This window comes from Delphinus delphis, chromosome 10, assembly GCF_949987515.2.
Source record: "Delphinus delphis chromosome 10, mDelDel1.2, whole genome shotgun sequence".
Classification (NCBI taxonomy): Eukaryota; Metazoa; Chordata; class Mammalia; order Artiodactyla; family Delphinidae; genus Delphinus; species Delphinus delphis.
Genome location: NC_082692.2, coordinates 75,783,053 through 75,803,230, shown reverse-complemented (window position 1 = coordinate 75,803,230; position 20,178 = coordinate 75,783,053). Strand labels below are relative to the sequence as shown.

General features: G+C 39.2%; 1 protein-coding gene across 19 annotated transcripts in view; it reads left to right on the top strand.

The window, feature by feature from the left end:
- FHIT (fragile histidine triad diadenosine triphosphatase) overlaps positions 1-20,178 on the top strand; it is a 1,444,513-nt gene that overhangs the window by 23,589 nt on the left and 1,400,746 nt on the right. For all 19 annotated transcript variants that reach the window (XM_060022809.1, XM_060022803.1, XM_060022817.1 and 16 more), the window contains exon 2: positions 13,319-13,367. The gene's annotated coding sequence lies outside the window, so the exon portion shown is untranslated. The remainder of the gene's footprint in view (positions 1-13,318; positions 13,368-20,178) is intronic.

Sequence of the window (20,178 nt, the reverse complement as noted above, 5' to 3'; positions counted from 1 at the left end):
TGGTCCAAATGTCACATTCTGGGGTTTAGTAGAAAAGGCAAGCGTACTCATTAATAAATCCAGTTTTCTCTCTCCATTCCATTTTGTTGAATCCATGGAAAAAAGTTGTATGTTTTAAGAGACTTGAGTGATGATCCAATACAATTTTCTGCAAGAATGAATCAGGACTTTCATGACAAAATATTAGAGAAGAGAATGTTTTTCTTCTTAATTTCTACCTGCTGTGGCCTGAAGTTGGTAGAGTTTTTTTTTTTAATTTTTTTTTTATCACATTTACTAACTGCTTGTGTTAATTTTCATGTACTTGTACCCTGAACAAATTTATGCTCTTGGTGTTGTGTGTGCTGCAAGTTTCACTGCTGTCAAAACATGTTTTTAAAAATAACCCATGGGTTTTAACCAGTACAGTCAAGACAAATTAGGTTTTTTACGAAGTAAAATCCACCTTAATATTTAGATCAGCAAGATGTTGTTATGACTAACTTTTGGCTTTATGTGGTAAGATAGGACCGAGGCATACTAGAGGCATACTAATACTTTAAAAGTTTTTCTTTCAATCAATTAATTTTTTAAACTAGGGGTTAAAACAAGGAAAAGATAATAACTCCCGGGGTGGACTCCATGTCTTCATTTACTCCATTATACCGTCTGCATCTTGAAGCCTGGTTTCTTTGAAAGGAAACATTTTGCAGAGAAAGCCCTCTGCTTGGAACTCCTCTCCCTCACTCCTTACCTGGCTACTATTTCTACCTGAGGCTATAGCTTAAATGTCTCTTCTGCAAGGAAACTTATTCTGACCAATAAGACTAGCAGTTCTTATCTTATAAGCCCCCTTGTACTTCATTTGCAGTCTTCATTACATCAGTTTCAATCACCTTGCTAATATTTGTCTTTTACTCCAGTCTGTAAACTCTATGAGGCAGGGCTGTGTCTGTTTCCAACGCTCTCCCTAGATCAGTGTTTGGCCCATAGTAGATGCTTAGTAAGTTTTTGTTGACTGATTGGTCAGAGGCTGCAAAAGTCATTTAAGGGCTAATTTTAACAATATTTGCATTTCTCTCTCTCTCTCTCTCTCTCTCTCTCTCTCTCTCTCTCTCTCTCTGTGTGTGTGTGTGTGTGTGTGTGTGTGTGTATGTGTGTGTGTGTGTGTGTGTGTATACTAAGCTAATAGCAATGAACTCTTTTTTTGGGGGGGGGTGGGTACCACTGCATCAAATTACTGAAGTAGAAATAGAAAAAACAGTTGACATTCTGTCTTAAAGTGACTATGGATTTGACCCACTTCTACTCTAGTAATGTCATCACGATTGTATCTCATTGCTGTGGGTTCTTGGAGGCTGACAGGCAGAACAAGTTGCTTCAGCTCACGGTCCTCATCTGTCATACAGAACAGCTTGCAGAATCTTATTATATGAATGAAATATGGAGAGAGAGATATTTTTCTTCCTGGGCTATCAGGGTAATTGAAAGTAACCGTATCAGGGCACAGGGGGAAAATGCAGGAAAATAGACTGCTTTTGTGAAGGGCAACTCATCGGCTCTCAGAACTGCAGGTATCTAGCCTCCCAGGGCAAAGTGTTGCCTTTTATCAAAAGGTCTGAGATTCAACATTCTTTCAGTGAGGAAAATGCCTTGGTTCATGTTACCACCCCTCAGCTGCCTGATGAGATGCCACCACCATGGTGCCTTTGGAGGTGTATCCCACCAGATGCAGGGCACGAGCTTGGTGTGTTCTTTAGCCAGGGAAGAAAACCGTTTTAGTATTCCAGATCAATAAAGTATAGTAGAAAATTGGAAATGTGCTATGAAAAGTCATTAACCAGAGAAATTCTACTGTTCCTGAGTTTTGGATCAGAAGAAATAATAACACTTGACTGCTTTTCTAGTTTATATTTTACAAGCTTGGCCCTGGTGCAACGGAATATCAGATAATACTGTATCAGTGACACTTTGCCTTCTAAATCGTTGGTCCTGTACATATAAATTGAGCTTTATAGAATAGTTTTAGTTCACAGGAAGCTTCTTACGTAACACTGATCGAAAGCACTAATGTGGTGACGCAAAGCAAGGCACAGTTCAGCAGTCATTCAAGTCATGACTTCGTTATATTTTGAGATAGCTTTAAAATCACTTAGTCGAACAAAACTCTAAAGTACGGTAACTGCCAGGTTGCTTTATCTAATTTATGAAACGGAGGCAAAGGAAATCAACAATAACCCTCCATTTACCATGATTAGATTAGCTATTACTGAAACTGCAGAAAGTATATAAACCTTTACTTTGTGTTCACTTGAATTTGGTTATTAAGCTTTGATGGAACTTTCATTTAACCAAATGGCTTTGTTTACAACAATAAGCATGTTAAATCTTTTGTGTTCTGAATTTGATATGAGCATTTTAGTACATGCCTCCTGCAAAGGCATGTTAAAGTTACAGATTCTATTCATTTGTGTTCTGTCAAACATTATCAATTCAATCTAGTTAGGGTCTTGTTTTTCTTCCTGACTTTAAGAAATATATCTTTTTTCTATAAGCCTTCTACTTTTTCAAGAATATAACCAGGCATTAACAAACATGAAACTACTTCTCAGAGCAGCTTCATAAAAATTGATTTTTCAAAATTAAATAAGCATCTGGTGGGCTGAAAATGCTTTATACCTGATATTTAAAAGATATTTTGACTATTGCCAAAAGAAATCAATTTCTTCATGCTGTCTCCCTTGCAGATGCCGTCATATGCCGCTGGGTTGTGTAGAGCCCAGGCTCTAGAGGGAGGCAGGTTTGGATTTGCACCTCACCTCTACCACTTACCTGCCTGTGACTTTGGACTTCACCTCTTAGGGAAATCAGTTAACTCTAATCACCCTCTCCTCAGTGTGTAATTGGGTTCATAATAGTACTTATAGTGTTTGTTTTATGTGAGGGTATGCATGTAAAGAACTCAAAAACCTGACTGTTATTATAACTTGTGTTTGTGTGTCTGTGTGTGTGTCCATACTCTACATACATGTTATCGACTTGACTGAAAATTTACTGATTTTAAATCTGGTTATAATAATGGAAATGCTGTTATCCTTTCAGGACTTAATGTTCTAGTATCATGACCATATCTAGAAGTGACATGGAGCATAGTTATCATTTTGGATCTATTGAGAGCCATTGCTTGAAAACAAGTCACTGGGAAGGTGGCTATTTCTTATTGCTGAGATTGGAACCAAATCCATATTCCAAAGAAGTCTTTACTTGAAAAGTGGAACTTTATTTTAGTTCTTTTAAATTGATGTAAAAGCTGAGATAAAGAGTGTTTTAAATATGTGAAATAGAAATACATGGCCTTTCCAATAAGAAGGGCTCCTGTTGACAATTTGCTGTTGGTTTTTCACTGACTTTATCTGTTTCTCACATCTTTTAAGCTTCTCTCTAACTGCCTTGTTCTCTCTACACTTTCCATCTTCATCTCTGTCCTTTATATCCACATTTTTGGGGTAGTGTAGATGGGTTTGGAGAAATCCACACTGTGTCATCCAGCATCCTTTAGACCAGTAATCCATACGGGAGTGATAGGAGTTCAGGCTAGGAGATCTGGTCTTTGATATTGGGTTTCAGCAAATTTACACAGTAATTATGGGGATGGAATTTTTCTCCTCATGTGTACCATCTTCTGTCTGCTTGAATAATGAGTCATAGAAAAATGAAAACTTCTTTAACTATGAAAGTTTCAGCAAGAAAAAAATGTTAGGCCTTTGGTGTTAGTATAATGCAAAATAAGATAGCATTTAAAAAGTCTCTTCTTCAGCATCATATTGACAGTGCCCCTCACTTGAGTCAGGGATTGGGGACTTACTGAGATACACCATCTGGCAGAATACGGAAGGCCAGTCTTGTGCCAACTGAAAAAGCTGCATCAGTTCCAACTCTTGTGTACTTTGCACATTATTGGATGTCTTGCAAAACGTTTATCACTTTTTAATTAGGAAGGACTAAGGGATTTTAGTACCCCAAAGAAAATGTCCGCAGCCCAAAGATAGAAAAATTATCCAGTGGATCATAAGGGGCAGTAGGTGTTTCACTTTGAGCTTGCACAGAAACAAGGACAGTTTCATACTAGGATCTTTGTTGGGGGGCATGTATCCTTGGTCTGTCTGAGCAGAACTGGGGACCTGGTCTTTCTATTATTCTGACAGTTTCTCCAGCTTGTTTCTCTTGCAGCATGGCCAGGCCTTGAAAGCACATGCCAAGAGATCAACTCTGTTCTGCTTCTTGGCCTATCATGTAAACTGTGGCCTGTCATGTTCATTAAAATGAAAATTTGTCGAATGGAATTTGCCTGACTGGCGGAATAGTTTAAATGTCAGATGTTGTTAGGCCTGGATATAAATATTATGTTTCTATTGTTAATTAATTGCAGCGCCTCAGTACCAGTGATCCAAAATCCAATTTAGTCTGCAATAGGCCTGTGGATAAGGGCCAGAGACAATGAATGCAGAGGGAAAAAATGTATTCAGAGTTTCCATTGTATCCGTCAATGTCCTCTTAGAAAAATAGCAAATTTTGGTGTGTCATTACAGTTTAAGAAGGGCAAAACAAGACAGAATTAGGACTCATTGTCTTTTGAAACCTCTCAAATGTTACTTACTGTTGCATCTATTCCACTGCTAGCCCTGAGTCTGTCCCAGCATCAGAATTCCCAAAAGATGCCACTCTGTCCCCTTTCTGGGACTCCCCCCCACCCACTGTTTACATCTCTTGAGTCTGTTGTTTTGTTCCCCGCTCATTTCAGACCTGTAGAACTGAGGTGTCTAGCCCCGTAATCCTGCTCAATTCTCTTTGCAGTGTTCATTTTCCTCTCTTCCACTTACCATCAACCCTTCCTTTCTCTTTCTTTTTGTCCCTTGTTTTGGTCCCCAGGCTCAACAGCCTGTCTGTCAAGTCTGCCACTGTTTGTTAAGATCATTTTGCTTCCAAATTGAGCTGGTAGCTGAATATCACTCGGAATATTGCTGCTAGAACTGTCTGCATTACAAAGAGGAGCAGAAATCTTGCTGCTGGGGCCCAGACCTCAAAACTGACTGTTGTTGCAAAGCCGTGAGCCAGCAGGCGTTTGTGGCTGCCATTCTCAACCAATATTTTGTTGAGTACTTGCTGTGAGCATGGCATCTGACCCGGCCACCTCTCTGGGTTCCAAAGGCAAGTGGATATGCCAGGCGGAGGAGGACTAATTAAGACTTTGGAAGGCAGGACTAATGTGGTCCAATGGTCAGGGGCCCTCATTTAATTCCTGGCATCCTGGTCCCTGCCAACCTCGTTCTGTCCCTATGATTATGCCAGCTGAGAAGCAGGGAAGGGAAGATGAACTTTGGTTTGCTCTGAGTTTCCCTGTCCAGCAGTGTCTATCAGTTTAAAAATGAGAGGGAAGGAGGCCAGAGAATCTTCCAGATGGAGAGTTCAGAGGAGGGCACAACCAGACTCCCTCTCAGCAGTGATGTCACTGGGCCATTCAAGCACTGGGCCAGGAGCCTGCTGCCTGACCCTGTAGTGGAGTGGAGTGGGGGCTGGCAGAACAGTCACCCTTGGCTTAGGGTGGAAGCAGATTCAAACCAGGCACATGCAGGCCACATGGTAGAGGCAGAGCATTTACCCTGAGGACTGGCAGTCTGTTTGGAGGTGGGGCCCTTCATTCTGGACTCCTCTTAAGGGCGAGATCCCCAAGTTACGTAGACAACTGCAGAAACCGAATGGGGAATTGGTGTTCTCCAACCTCTCTGTTTCTTCCTTTAGCATGAATCAGCTGTGTAAGAAAGGTGACCTTAGATAGGCTGGAGGCAGCAGTAACAGCAGTAGCCCTACATCCTTGGATGGACGCACATGTGGACAGCAGTTCCAGGCAGCAGGGGTTTGGTGAGGACACAGTGCACTGACACTTGCCACACCTCGTGGTAGCACAATTTTTTAACTAGATTCCGTGTTCATTGAAAAGTATCCATATGGATACTCCAGGAACAGGGTTTTGCTCAAACAAGAACTGTTTTTTAGACTAAGGCGATCTGAGGTCTATGAAATTCTGGAATGATAACGAATGAGGCTAAACACTGAATATCTGGCTTAACCTTACTTAAAAATTGATTATTTTAATGTTACATCCATACAACCTCAGTTTCTCTCTGAGATGAACCTCTTTGTCTCAAATTCAGGTTATTAGAGTTTGGGGAGGGTTTGTGCTATTGGGAGCAGAACTGTTTGACTTGAAATGTCATCTCATTCTAAGAAAACATACTAGGGCCATGTTAGGGCATCCCTGTGCAAATGTCACGTTGTCTGAGTGTCTCCTCCTAGGATTAGACTAGCCACAGTGCTTCCAGCCCTGTCTTACGGTCAGACAAAGCCACTGACTTCCCCCACAGCCAGGGTGCCAACCTGGCCAGGGTCATGCTCCCCGAGATTTCATGGAATTTGATTTGTCTCTAACTCTCTGCATGTTAAGATGCTAATTATTGGTTGACTGGTATTCTGCTCCTCAGGTGTCACCTAATGATTTTCCAGGGCTCATGCTACTTGGCAAATTTATTTTTCCAATGCCTGGCAAATATTACAGCATTGAACAGGTGTGGTGAGGATGAGTAGTGTTATATTGTGTGTGTGTGTGTGTGTGTGTGTGTGTGTGTGTGTCTCAGGCCACAGAAGTGTAGACTTCTGTAGAGAGATATCTTTTTATCTTAAAAAAGCCTAGAGTACAAATTAAGAAAATGAGAAAGAAAGAACAAAAATAAAAAGCTAATCTCAAGTAAAGAATTTTCAATGTTTTCAACAATAACACAAACATAATATTCCTTTAAGCAAATTTCCTTGGGTGTATGTTGACACTGTCTTAGAGGACGTAGATTCAACAAGGAGCAAGAAAGGTGTAGTCTGAATCACCACACCTATAAGAGGTTCTTTTAAAGACGTTCGATGCTTTTGTTTGAAATAAAAATGAGGTGCTGGCCAAAAAAAAAAAAAAAAAAAGATGTGGTCTGTATCTTTGTTGAACTTAGGGTCTATTGGAAAGACTTTCATTTACATTTTGACAATATTGATCAGTTATCCATGTGAATAACAAAACTAAGGAATATTCCGATCTCCTCCCTCAACTCTAAATACATCAGTTTCATAAATTCTGAAAATTACTCTTTAAGAAATACATGCATATAAACTGAAATAAAATTTCTGGGAATACATCTGAGAAGTCTCAGGTTTGGGGGATCTTTTCTGTTGTTTGTTGTGAGGGTTTAAATCAGTCTGCAGATTCTCAAATAATTTCATGTGTTTAAAATATTCATTTATCATCAGGTAGTTTAACCAAGGCTATGTTTTCCAGCTGCCTGGTTTTCACCGATATGTAGAAAAAGGTTTAAGAATCTTTTCTTAGTTGAAAATTGGCTATCATTTGAAAGAATGTTGCAGTAATTCATCTGCAGCAACAGCTCACTGAGCATAGCACAAGAACAGAAATGAGGGCTGAATTTATTCACTGTCTTCTTTCTTGTGTCTTAATTCCTGAGTGAACAGACTTCTTTCCTAGGTATATACATAATTGTTAAAGACTTAAAGGTCAATAACCAATCGCTTAATGTGGCAGTCAAGTCAGGTGAGGGCTGCAGAATGCAGCAGTGGATGCAAATCTCTCAGTTCCAGGCAATGTTGCCTTAAGGAAGGTGCAGTTGGATGGTTCCCAAAGATAGGTTTTAATTGGGGGAAGATAAATCACAGTCAAAGGAGGTTTTTATATTTGAGAAAGATGTTTGTTTAAATTCAGGCCAGTATTTACCTGGAGGCTGGATAATGGAGTGAGGGGCTTGGTGTTGAAAAAGGTTTTCTGGGCAGCTATGCTCTGGAAAACCACTCAGATAAATCAGTGTGTTATTGGCCTGTACTGCTCTGCCTCCATGATTATGTCTTTTGGGAGCAGCTAAAGCCTAAACCTCTTTGGATTCATTTAAACATAATCTGTGTCTTGCAGAAGGTCATATGAAGGTTAGAGAGTCCACCTGCTCTACAACAAAATGGGGATGAGTTAGGCATGAGGGGAACTGGGAAAGGTATAATGCATTGTAGCTGCAGGTGAAAATGTTTTCATGGACAGTAGAAGTTTATGTCTTTGGATTTGGGGGTCAAGGTAAACATGGGAAAGAGAGGACTAGTTTGAGTGGCTATTCTTGACTTTTGTCCAGAGATTAAGTACTTTGGGCACTAGAGTGAGAGTTTTCTGATTCTGACCTGCTCCTACTTCAGATATCTAGCATACATAAATGGACAAATGTTTGGGTGCCAGAGGTATACACAAAGACTGTGGAATCCACTTGTGCAGCTGACTCTTGAATACGGAGGGGGTTAGGGGCGCCGAGCAGTTGAATATTTGTGTATAACTTATCATCAGCCTTCCATATGTGTGTCCATATCCGAGATTCTGCAGATTCAATAACCACGAAGAGTGTAGTACTGTAGTACGTAGTTATTGAAAAAAAATCCATGTATAAGTGGACCAGTGTAGTTCAAACATCCTGTTCAAGGGTCAGCTGTGCTTGTTTATTCAACAAGTATTGACTGAATGACTATTTAGTGCTAGCATAGAGTCTGGGGCTCACAATGCCCGGGCAGGGTGAGTTTGGTTTAAGCAATATAAGCCATAGGTTTTAAAGAGCTTAGACGTTCATTAAGGTCATAAAATATAAACACAGGAGAAGGTAATAATTTAAGACAATAGCATGCATGCCTGTCACAAGGCATTCTACGATTAAGGAGACAACAAAGCTCTGTTTTAAGATCAGTCCCACCACCTGTCCCTTTACCTTTCTGGGAGCGAACCTTCAGTACTGGCTACCCTTTCTCACTCTTCTGCTTTCAGCCTCTTAGTTTCCACTGCTCATCTGCTCATCACCTTGACACGTGCTCAGGTTTTTTCTGTTTACGAACTGTACAAAGAAAGCCTCTTTCAGCCCTTTCTCCTCCAGTTGCTACTCTTTCCTCTCCTTCACACCCAAACGTGTCTAATATTGTCCTTACTCACTCTCTTCATTTTAATGATTTCCACTTCATTTTAATGATTTCCATTTTCCAATCGACTCCAAACTGAATTCTGTCTCAGTCCACAGAACAGTTCCTCGTTCAGTTCCTCAATGACGTTTACATTGTGAAAGGGACAGAGCTGGCGCAAAGCCATTAGCGCGAGAGCCATTAGCGCGAGAGCCATTAGCGCGAGAGCCTTAGCGCGAGAGCCATTAGCGCGAGAGCCATTAGCGCGAGAGCCATTAGCGCGAGCCATTAGCGCGAGAGCCTTAGCGCGCCATTGCCCGCCGGGCAGAGAGTGTGCTGAGAGGAGGCTCGAGGCCTTCTCCCCAGGCCCCTCTGGAACCCGGCCTCGGGACCGGCAGGTGACCTGGGGGGCCAGGGACAGGCTGTGTCTGCAGAGCTCCAGAGCCCTCGCCTCGGCCGCCCACTGGCGGGGCCCAGGCCTTGAAGTAGCAGCGGACCTCTCCCACGTCCCCACCTCTGTGACCTAATGGCAGTGGTTGCAGTCTTCATGGGTCCCAGACCATGGAGGCCTCAGCAGCTGGAGTATACGGACACTGCCCTGAAGGTAACAGCTTCACCCCAGCCACCATGTTGTGATGAGAGGCACACCCCATGTAGAGGCCACAAGGATGTGTTACAGCTGATAGCCCTAGCTAAAGTCTCAGCTAACCCTCAGCAACTGGCAGGCATTTGAGGGGATGAACCTTCAGATGATTCCAGGCCCCAGCTTTCAAGTCTCCCAGCTGAGGCCTCAGGCACTGTAGCATACAAAAAAGTCGGCTCACTGCACCCTGTCAAGATTCTTCTTCCATAGAAACCATAAGAGATAATAAATTATTATTATGAAGTCATTAATTGTTAGGTAGTTGGCTTTGTAGCAATATGTAGTCAATGCAAATGCCTATTTTATTATTACTAACTTGTATTTTGCCTAATATTAACTTACTTCCACCAGCTTTCTTTTGGTTCATATTTGCTTGGTATATAGTTTTCTGTACTTGTCCTTTCAAAATCTCTTTCTGTCTTATATGTGTTTCTTATAAACATCACATAGCAAGGTTTAAAAAAATTCATTTTGAAAAAATTTTATTTTAACAGATGCATTTAATCCACTTACTCTGATTACTGACATATTTGAACTTCTTTTAAATATTTTGTGTTTTCTGTTCACTGTGTTTTCCTTTGTTTCTTTCTCCATCCCATTCCAGTCTTCTATAGAAAGAGAATTGGTTGAGTTTTCTATTCTCTAGATTGTTCCCTTCACTGGTTTGGATACTTCAATTCTTATGGTGATTACTCTTATGTGTTTTAAAATCGTGAAATAGAATATACATACAAAATAATTTTTGAAAATGTATATCTACAGTTTAAAGAAAATAATAAACTGAACATCCAGATACCTGTCCCCAAGCCAAGAAATAGAGCATTACCATATTCCAGAATCCTCTTAGACCATTTCCCCATTACAATCTCCTTCCTCACTCTCAAGGTAAATATAGCCTGAATTCTGTATAAATCATTCATTCCCTTGCTTTTCTTCATAGTTTTTGCCACTTACATGTAATATTTCAAAACAAGATAGTATTTATTTTTGCCTTTTTGAATATGTTATATGCGGAATAATATATACAGTCTTTTGTGACTTGCTTCTTTTGTTTTACATCATATTTTTGAAAGGCATACGTGTTGATGTGTGTAACTGATTCATTGATTTCTCAACTCAGTGTAATATTCCATTGTAAGAATCTATAAAAATGTGTTTATTCATTGTACTGTTAATACCTGTTTCTGTTTTCAGTATTTCTTGCCATTCTAGCATTGATGCTAGAAACATTCTTGTACATGTCCCTTTGAGCATATATGAAAAGATATCTTTGGTTATGTACATAGAGAAAGAAACGCTAGTTATCTTTAACAAGTTTATCAGTAGCTGTAATGCTACAACTTAATCAGTATCTTTTCCTCCTAAACATTTCCCCTCCTTTATTCCATATGATTGTGGCCAACCACTCATTTCATCTTATTTGCAAACCCTAAAAATTGGTCATTATTGCTATTGTAGGTTTTTGAAAAGCAGGGTTTAGTAATTTTTATCCAATACCCATTATTTATTTATTTATTTATTATTATTATTTTTTCTCAAATTTGCTTTAATTTTTAAACTTTATGTAATAATATACTGTGTTTCAGGAAATGTTAGAAACACATTTTTTTTTTATTGGAGTATAATTGCTTTACAATGGTGTGTTGGTTTCTGCTTTATAACAAAGTGAATCAGTTATACATATACATATGTTCCCATATCTCCTCCCTCTTGTGTCTCCTTCCTTCCCACCCTCCCTATCGCACCCCTCCAAGCGGTCACAAAGCACCGAGCTGATCTCCCTGTGCTATGTGGCTGCTTCCCACTAGCTATCTACCTTACATTTGGTAGTGTATATATGTCCATTTGAATTTACTAGATTTACTGTCATACTTGCTAATTTATTTGTTCACCATTGCTTTTTGTTCCTCTTTCCTTCTGGGATCAATTTCTTATTATTCAAGTATATCTTTTAGTATTCCTTTCAGCAAAAGTAAACTACTGTGAGCAGGAAATAATATTTTTTTTTTCTGAAAAATGTCCTTATTTCTCTCATTCTTGAATGATAATTAGTTTAGCATGGCTATAGAATTTTCCTTGATTTTTTTTCACTTGGAACTTAGGACATGTCATTCCACTGCTGTCTTGATTTTATTTTTGCTTATGACAAGTTGTTTTGCAAGGAGTCTATTTTTTCTCTCTGGTTGGATTTAAGGCTTTCTTTCTATCTCTGGTGTTCTGCGGTTTCCTTCTGTTGTATCTACCTGGAGATTTGCTTTTATTTACCTTGTTGAGGTCTTGGTATTCTTTTTCAAGAGGATTCATGTCTTTCATTCTAGAAAATTTGCATTCATTATTTTTTCATATTGGTCCCCTCCCTTTCTTTTGAGCTATATTTTGTTTAGCATTTCTTTCTGTTTGAGATAGAAACGGATACAGCTCAATCTCTTTGTTGTCAGACCATAAATCTCTCAGACTTTATAAAATGTAGTATTATACTATTTTATCTAGTCTTCCCCAAATTATGTTTCCCCCAACTCTATTGCAATCCACATAACACAGGGGGAAGGAGAAATTTTGATGGTGTCCCATGGAGGGGCCTTATCTCCTGCATTAATATTCCAAGATTTACATCATAGCCCACAAGTCTGGCCTTGTTCTTTGGTGGTCATGCATCAGCGGTAATGGGTTCTATAGTGGTAGGAGGATGTGAAGGGAAATAGCCCAGTAGGGGCGAAAGCAGTTACTTAGGACATTAAAGGGGAAAAAAAAAAAAAAAAAAGAAACATGGGAAAACCATGAAGTAGTTGACCATTCCCAACTACTATACCTTAAGAGATGTTAGGACCTAGCCATGTATGAAAGAAATAGGCATATTCCATTTATTTTTGACCATGGAGTCAACATATGAGTAATGTTGGACTACTATAGAATCAGCCCCTTGAAACCTTAAGTTATTGCTGTTGCTTGGCAACTATAGTTTACCACATCTCCTGACATATTGACTTGTGTGTGGTCAGCACATTGTACGTTTTGGTTGCAGGGAGCTTAACATGCCTAGATTTGATTTGAAATGCCAAGTTTGGCTTCCTCTGTTTTATGAGTTTCTCACTACCGAGAGAAGGCTACACTCTACCTAGAGGAAGGAGGATTGTATGTGTAAGCTTGCACACATTTACTCATAGGGGCAAGTGGTGAGGTCTGGATTGGGAGGGCCCTGCACGCCATATAAATGGAATAGGCTCCCCCAAGTAAAACTCCCGGGGAAATGGAAATCGAGTGTGCAAGAAAGATGGCGCTAAAAGATGTAAGAAAATAAAATGCTCGGTCAGATCTAGTGTGCTGCATAATGTTTAATTTGATTTTCATCTCTGCACTTTATAAGCTGTTTCATCTCTGCACTCCTCCATTCTGTTGAGGAGTTCACACCCCAAAAGATTTGACTATAGATCTGGCCAGGTTTGTGTGAGTCAATTCTGGGTAGATGTGTGTGCCGTTTTCAGTTTATGACTTTGTCTTTCATTGACCTCTTGTACAGGAGGTATGAGGCATAAAGTTTTATCAGTGGTTTATTTGGCTAGCATCACATACCATGGCATATGGAAATTCTACTTAGAGACGTGGAGAGAAAACGTTTGCTGTTTTGCTCGCAGATAACTCAGTGCTTTCGTTTTTATCTCTTTGTAGCTTTGAAGCGCAGCAAAGAAGGGAAATCCATTGAGAACAGTCTGTAAAGGTAAGTGTATTTATTACATGGCCTTGACAAACATTGCCTTTACAACATTGATTTTTCTTTTATTCAGAGATTTAAACACTCGGATTAAAGATATAGCTGACAGGACAACTTCCTTAACCACCTACTTGTCCTCCCTCCTAGGCAAAAGTGCTGAGCAATAGTTAGCAGAGAGCAGGAGGAAATAAAATGATGTGCTGAGGGTAGCCAAATGCAGTTGTATGCTTGCTGACTTTTGCTTTCTTCTCAGCAGTTAAGACATTCCAATGGAGCTAAATTTACTAAGATTAATGCTAGATGGAAAAAGAATGCACTCGTACCACTTCTGGTCAATAGTTAAATAAAACCAGCTGGCCAAATAAAGCATTTAAGATAAAATTCAAAGTGGCATTTCAATTGCGTTGGATGAAATTTATCATTAAAGTCAGTTGTGCCATTGTGTGGAAGAGCTAGTTTTGTAGAAAGGAGAAAGTTAATCAGTTTGGTGTAGCTAATTGCATTCCACCCAGTCGATTTGGACGCTAAGTGAGTTAAGGAAATGAACTTCCAAGTTTGAAGCAATGGGGAAAGTACCTACTCAGCCTCCTGTGAAACATTACAATCGAGCTGCTTTTTACATGGAAAAATGTAATTGTTTCCTCTTTCCTAGGTATATTTATAAGCATACGTCTGTACAGCATTGTTCTTTGAGCCATTGTTTAATTTCTGTTCTGCATGAAGTATTTTAATTTAAAGATTTCATTCTGGGGAATTATAGGGCTGCAGTTTCATCAAAAGTCTTTGGTGGCCAGGGTGAAATATGCCATAATTTTACATTTCTTTTCATCATCAATTATGTTTTTGACAATTTTAGGGGTTTTTTTTCTGTCATTTTTATTCCAGGAATCATGACCGTGACCACTTTAGTTAAAGTTGGAAGAGCCATTTTGATTTACTTTATATTTTAAGTTATTCCTAACTTTATGACAAATCTACTTCTGGAGCTGAATTTTTAATGTTTATTTTGAGGGTGAAAAGGAATTTTACAGGGAAATTGGAGAAAGCCCCTTTTGAATAATCAGAACATGAGCTATAAAAATATTGTTTTGAGGATTTGCTTTGGGATGATTAAACTCTGGTGCATGAAAGCTGGTTGGCTTGGAATTTTTCTGTAATGGGCACTAGTGACGAAAAAAATATCTTAAGAAGTAGATAATTCTTATATTCAGCCATATAACTTACACATCTCTGGACCATTGAGCCACATCTTGGAATAAAGCAGTACTTGATAGCTTTTAGAAATAAATTCTCATAAACTGTTGGAGTTAGTGATGATGTAGCAGTCTTCAGAACCTTGAGATCTTTAGGTACAGTTATGGTGCTCTCATTCTTCTTGGAAAGTATTTTCACACTGGTACCGTCTATTTCCTCTACTCTCAATGAAAACCCTTTGTTATTCTGGTAATCTGGAGTCAGACATGGATTTAGTTGTGGTTTGACTTTTATGAGCTATTGGACCATGGACAAGTTATTCACCCCCTCTGTATTTCAGTTTCCTACTTTGTGAAATGGAAATAAAACTGTTTTGCTCCTAAGGTTGTGGAGCTTAAATGAATTATTATGTGTTGAGGGCTTAGAACAGGTCCTGGTCCATGATAACTACTCAGTAGATATTAGCTGTTGCTGCTCTTGTTAATATTACTGTCATCATTATCAGCATCAGCGTTAGCATCCTTATGGATTTATTCATTAGATATTTTGAGGAGTCTGTTCTTTTTGGAAGTGTAGGGATAATGTTTCAAAAATGAGCATATGTTACTAAAGAAGGGCAAATTCTGCTTTGGCTTTTAAGAATCAAATGAAAAGATAACTTTCAGATAGTATGAGAAGTGAGGCCTCTGTAAGTAAAAAGTTGTCAGGTTGAAGTTTTGTTGTTGTCAGGTTGAAGTTTTGTTGGTGTCAGGGTAAACACTATCTTTGGCTGTGTGTGGGCAACTACTAATTAATATAGTCTTAGGAAGTGAGTGATCTATTGCTACTAGTTAGGTTGAGGAATTTTTGAAGAAAACCTTATTAAGTTTAGAGGAACTTCTTCCCCCTCCCCTTTTTTCCTGTCATGTATGTTTTCCCTTTTTAACTGCACTTTATTTTTTTTTGAAGTAATTACAGTAGTGGAACTGTACCCAGGGACCCTACTCAGGGCCCTACAGTCAGCATAAGGATAGGTGCATGACCACAAGCTTGGTTAACGGGTGCTTCTTGTTTGGAATTTGAATCTTGAGCTAAAGGATTCTCCTTTCTCCCAGTCAGCATTCTGCCCTGACAGTACCTGCCATGAGACCACTGTAGCAGTTCCCATTTCCCAGCTTCCACATCTGTCTTGGTCACTGATGGTGTTCAACGCTTATTTTCCAGTCTTCCATGGATTTGCTGAGCCTCCAATTTCCTTCCCATAATCCTTCTTAAATTAGTCAGTTGGTTTCTGTTGCTTGCAATCACAGAACCCTAACAGAGTAGTTTACATGTTAGGGAGCTAAATTTGGAATAAGTGGGGTGTGTTTGGAGGTTTACAGTAAAAATACCATTCACTACTTTCTTCCATCATATATAAGTAGCTGAGTGTTTTGCAGCAGATTACATAAGGCGAAGAGTTCTGAATTATTATTTCAAAAGTGGGCTATTTTGTTGGACTCTCCACTACTCTTGTGTTTGGTAAAAAGAAGTCACTTTTGGCTGCTTCTCGAAGCTCTCAAAGGATATGTGTATATGTGGGGGTAGAGTTGGAATTAAGAAGAGAAGCAGACGTCATCCTTCCAATTTCTGGAGCCCTGGTCTCTTTGTGGCATGGGTATTGTGAAGGGACTGTGATTTCCTTCTACTTATCCCAGCATCCCAAAACAAAACTATTTAAATATTTGTATACTTTTGCCTGAATTTTTATTGCTCTTTTGAACACTTTTCTTGCCCTACTGAACACCTTCTTTTCAATGGTGTGTAAAATGTGATTGAAAACTCAGTTACTTAGGTCTGTGGCACTGCTTGTGGTTTCCCGAGAATGGAATGGGCAAATTTGCCCTATTTCCCCTTGTGTCTTGTTTGTTGACTGCTTCTCTGTTCTGTGCAGTGCCTAGAACAAAGCTGGTTAATGATTTTTTCACAGGGACATCAATTTTTCACTCCTACTGTGAATAAATAGCACGACAGCATTGTATGGTTGAAAGAACCTTAGCTGAAGCATTAGGAAACATACCTTCTAGTTTGTGCTCTGATGCTTGCTAGCTTTATGACTCTGGGCAAGAAACCCAACTTTTCTTAAGGTCTCAGTTTTCCTCACCTGTAAAATAGGATAACCCTTGCCCTATCTACTGCGTAGGGCTGTTCTGAGGATGACGTAAAGATAATGTATGTGGAAGTGCTTAGGAGATTAAAGTGCTGTGTAATATCAATGTATTGTTATTATTGTTAATATCATGCTATTTATATTTATTAAACAGATTGAAAAATCGAAGGCTTATTTTATGAGGCTGAATAGGAAAGGGAGGTAAATAAAAAAACAAAAATAGAAACAAAACTCTGCATAGTACTTGTGCTGGAATTCTCTGTTTGTGCCTCCAGCTCTCATTCCTCTGAAATGCTGTGTGTCCCAGGAGGCTGACTTATTGTCAGCATACCCTGGGCTCCCTTGCTCTCTGGCCTTCCACTGGAGTAGCCAAAGGAAGGCATGGGGCGAAAATCGGAGAATGCAAGGTTGGAATATTATCCCCTACCTTCCTTGCAGCACTGTGGGTTGACAGTGGCTGTATTCCTCTAAGGAAGGCCACCAGGGTTCTTGTTGGGGGCCTATCTTCTGCAGCTGCAGCTTTTTTCTACTATTTGGTAACTGCTCCTTCCTTTTGCCCCTTTAAATTAGCAGTTTATTTCTGCTAACTCCAGGATACTGTTGTCTCTTCTTGGTTTCCCTTAACCTTGCCCACACCCTTCATAAAATTCCCCTCAATTACCCCCAGTGATGGTGCTGTCTTTTTTAATGCAAATTTTTAAAAAACATCTTTATTGGAGTATAATTGCTTTACAATGGTGTGTTAGTTGCTGCTCTATAACAAACTGAATCAGCTATACATATAGATATATCCCTATATCTCCTCCCTCTTGGCATCTCCCTCCCACCCTCCCTATCCCATCCCTCTAGGTGGTCACAGAGCACTGAGCTGATCTCCATGTGCTGTGTGGCTGCTTCCCACTAGCTATCTATTTTATATTTGGTAGTGTATATATGTCCATGCCACTCTCTCACTTCGTCCCAGCTTACCCTTCCCCTCTGCGTGTCCTCAAGTCCATTCTGTACGTCTGTGTCTTTATTCCTGTCCTGCCCCTAGGTTCCTCAGAACCTTTTTGTTTTTTTTTTCAGATTCCATATATATGTGTTAGCATACAGTATTTGTTTTTCTCTTTCTGACTTAACTTCACTCTGTATGACAGACTATAGGTCCATCCGCCTCACTACAAATAACTCAATTTCATTTCCTTTTATGGCTGAGTAATATTCCATTGTATATATGTGTCACATCTTCTTTATGCATTCATCTATCAGTGGACACTTAGGTTGCTTCCATGTCCTGGCTATTGTGAGTAGTGCTGCAGTGAACATTGTGGTACATGACTCTTTTTGAATTATGGTTTTCTCAGGGTATGTGCCCAGTAGTGGGATTGCTGGGTCGTATGATAGTTCTATTTTTAGTTTTTTAAGGAACCTCCATACTGTTCTCCATAGTGGCTGTATCAATTTACATTCCTACCAACAGTGCAAGAGGGTTCCCTTTTCTCCACACCCTCTCTAGCATTTATTATTTGTAGATATTTTGATGATGGCCATTCTGACTGGTGTGAGGTAATACCTCATTGTAGTTTTGATTTGCATTTCTCTAATGATTAGTGATGTTGAGTCACCTTTCATGTGTTTGTTGGCAATCTGTATGTCTTCTTTGGAGAAATGTCTATTTAGATCTTCTAAATAGAAGAAGAATCTGCCCATTTTTGGATTGGGTTGTTTGTTTTTTTGATATTGAGCTGCATGAGCTGCTTGTATATTTTGGAGATTAATCATTTGTCAGTTGCTTCGTTTGCAAATATTTTCTCCCATTCTGAGGGTTGTCTTTTCTTCTTTTTTATGTTTTCCTTTGCTGTGCAAAAGCTTTTAAGTTTCATTAGGTCCCATTTGTTTATTTTTGTTTTTATTTCCGTTTCTCTAGCAGATGAGTCAAAAAGGATCTTGCTGTGATTTATGTCATAGAATGTTCTGCCTATGTTTCCTCTAAGAGATTGATAGTGTCTGATCTTGCATTTAGGTCTTTAATCCATTTCGAGTTTATTTTTGTGTATGGTGTTAGGGAGTGTTCTAATTTCATTCTTTTACATGTAGCTGTCCAGTTTTCTCAGCACCACTTATTGAAGAGGCTGTCTTTTCTCCACTGTATATTCTTGCCTCCTTTATCAAAGATAAGGTGACCATAAGTGTGTGGTTTTATCTCTGGGCTTTCTATCCTGTTCCATTGATCTATATTTCTGTTTTTGTGCCATACTGTCTGGATTACTGTAGCTTTGTAGTATAGTCTGAAGTCCAGGAGCCTGATTCCTCCAGCTCCATTTTTCTTTCTCAATATTGCTTTGGCTATTCGGGGTCGTTTGTGTTTCCATACAAATAATGAAATTTTTTGTTCTAGTTCTGTGAAAAATGCCATTGGTAGTTTGGTAGAGATTGCATAGAATCTGTAGATTGCTTTGGATACTATAGTCATTTTCACTATGTTGATTCTTCAATCCAAGAGCATGGTATATCTCTCCATCTGTTTGTATCATCTTTAATTTCTTTCGTCAGTGTCATAGTTTTCTGTATACAGGGCTTTTGTCTCCTTAGGTAGGTTTATTCCTAGGTATTTTATTCTTTTTGTTGCAGTGGTGAATGGGAGTGTTTTCTTAATTTCTTTTTCAGATTTTTCATCATTAGTGTATAGGAATGCAAGAGATTTCTGTGCATTGATTTTGTATCCTGCTACTCTATCAAATTCATTGATTAGCTCTAGTAGTTTTCTGGTAGCATCTTTAGGATCCTCTGTGTTTACTATCATGTCATCTGCAAACAGTGACAGCTTTACTTCTTCTTTTCTGATTTGGATTCCTTTTATTTCTTTTTTTTTCTCTGATTGCCATGGTTAAAACTTCTAAAACTATGTTGACTAATAGTGGTGAAAGTGGATAACCTGTCTTTTTCCTGATCTTAGTGGAAATGCTTTCAGTTTTTCACCATTGAGAACGAAGTTGACTGTGGGTTTGTCATATATGGCCTTTATTATGTTGAGGTAAGTTCTCTCTATACCTACTTTCTGTAGGGTTTTTGTCGTAAATTGGTGTTGAATTTTGTCAAAAGCCCTTTCTGCACCTATTGAGGTGATCATATGGTTTTTATCCTTCAACTTGTTAATATGGTGTATCACATTGATTGATTTGTGTATTTTGAAGAATCCTTGCATTCCTGGGATAAACCCCACTTGATCATGGTGAATGATCCTTTTAATGTGCTGTTGGATTCTGTTTGCTAGTATTTTGTTGAGGATTTTTTCATCTATGTTCATCCGTGATATTGGTCTATAGAGTTCTTTTTTTGTCACTTCTTTGGTTTTGGTATCAGGGTGATTGTGGCTTGTAGAAGGAGTTTGGGAGTGTTCCTCCCTCTGCTATATTTTGGAAGAGTCTGAGAAGGATAGGTGTTAGCTCTTCTCTAAATGTTTGATAGAATTTGCCTGTGAAGCCATCTGGTCCTGGGCTTTTGTTTGTTGGA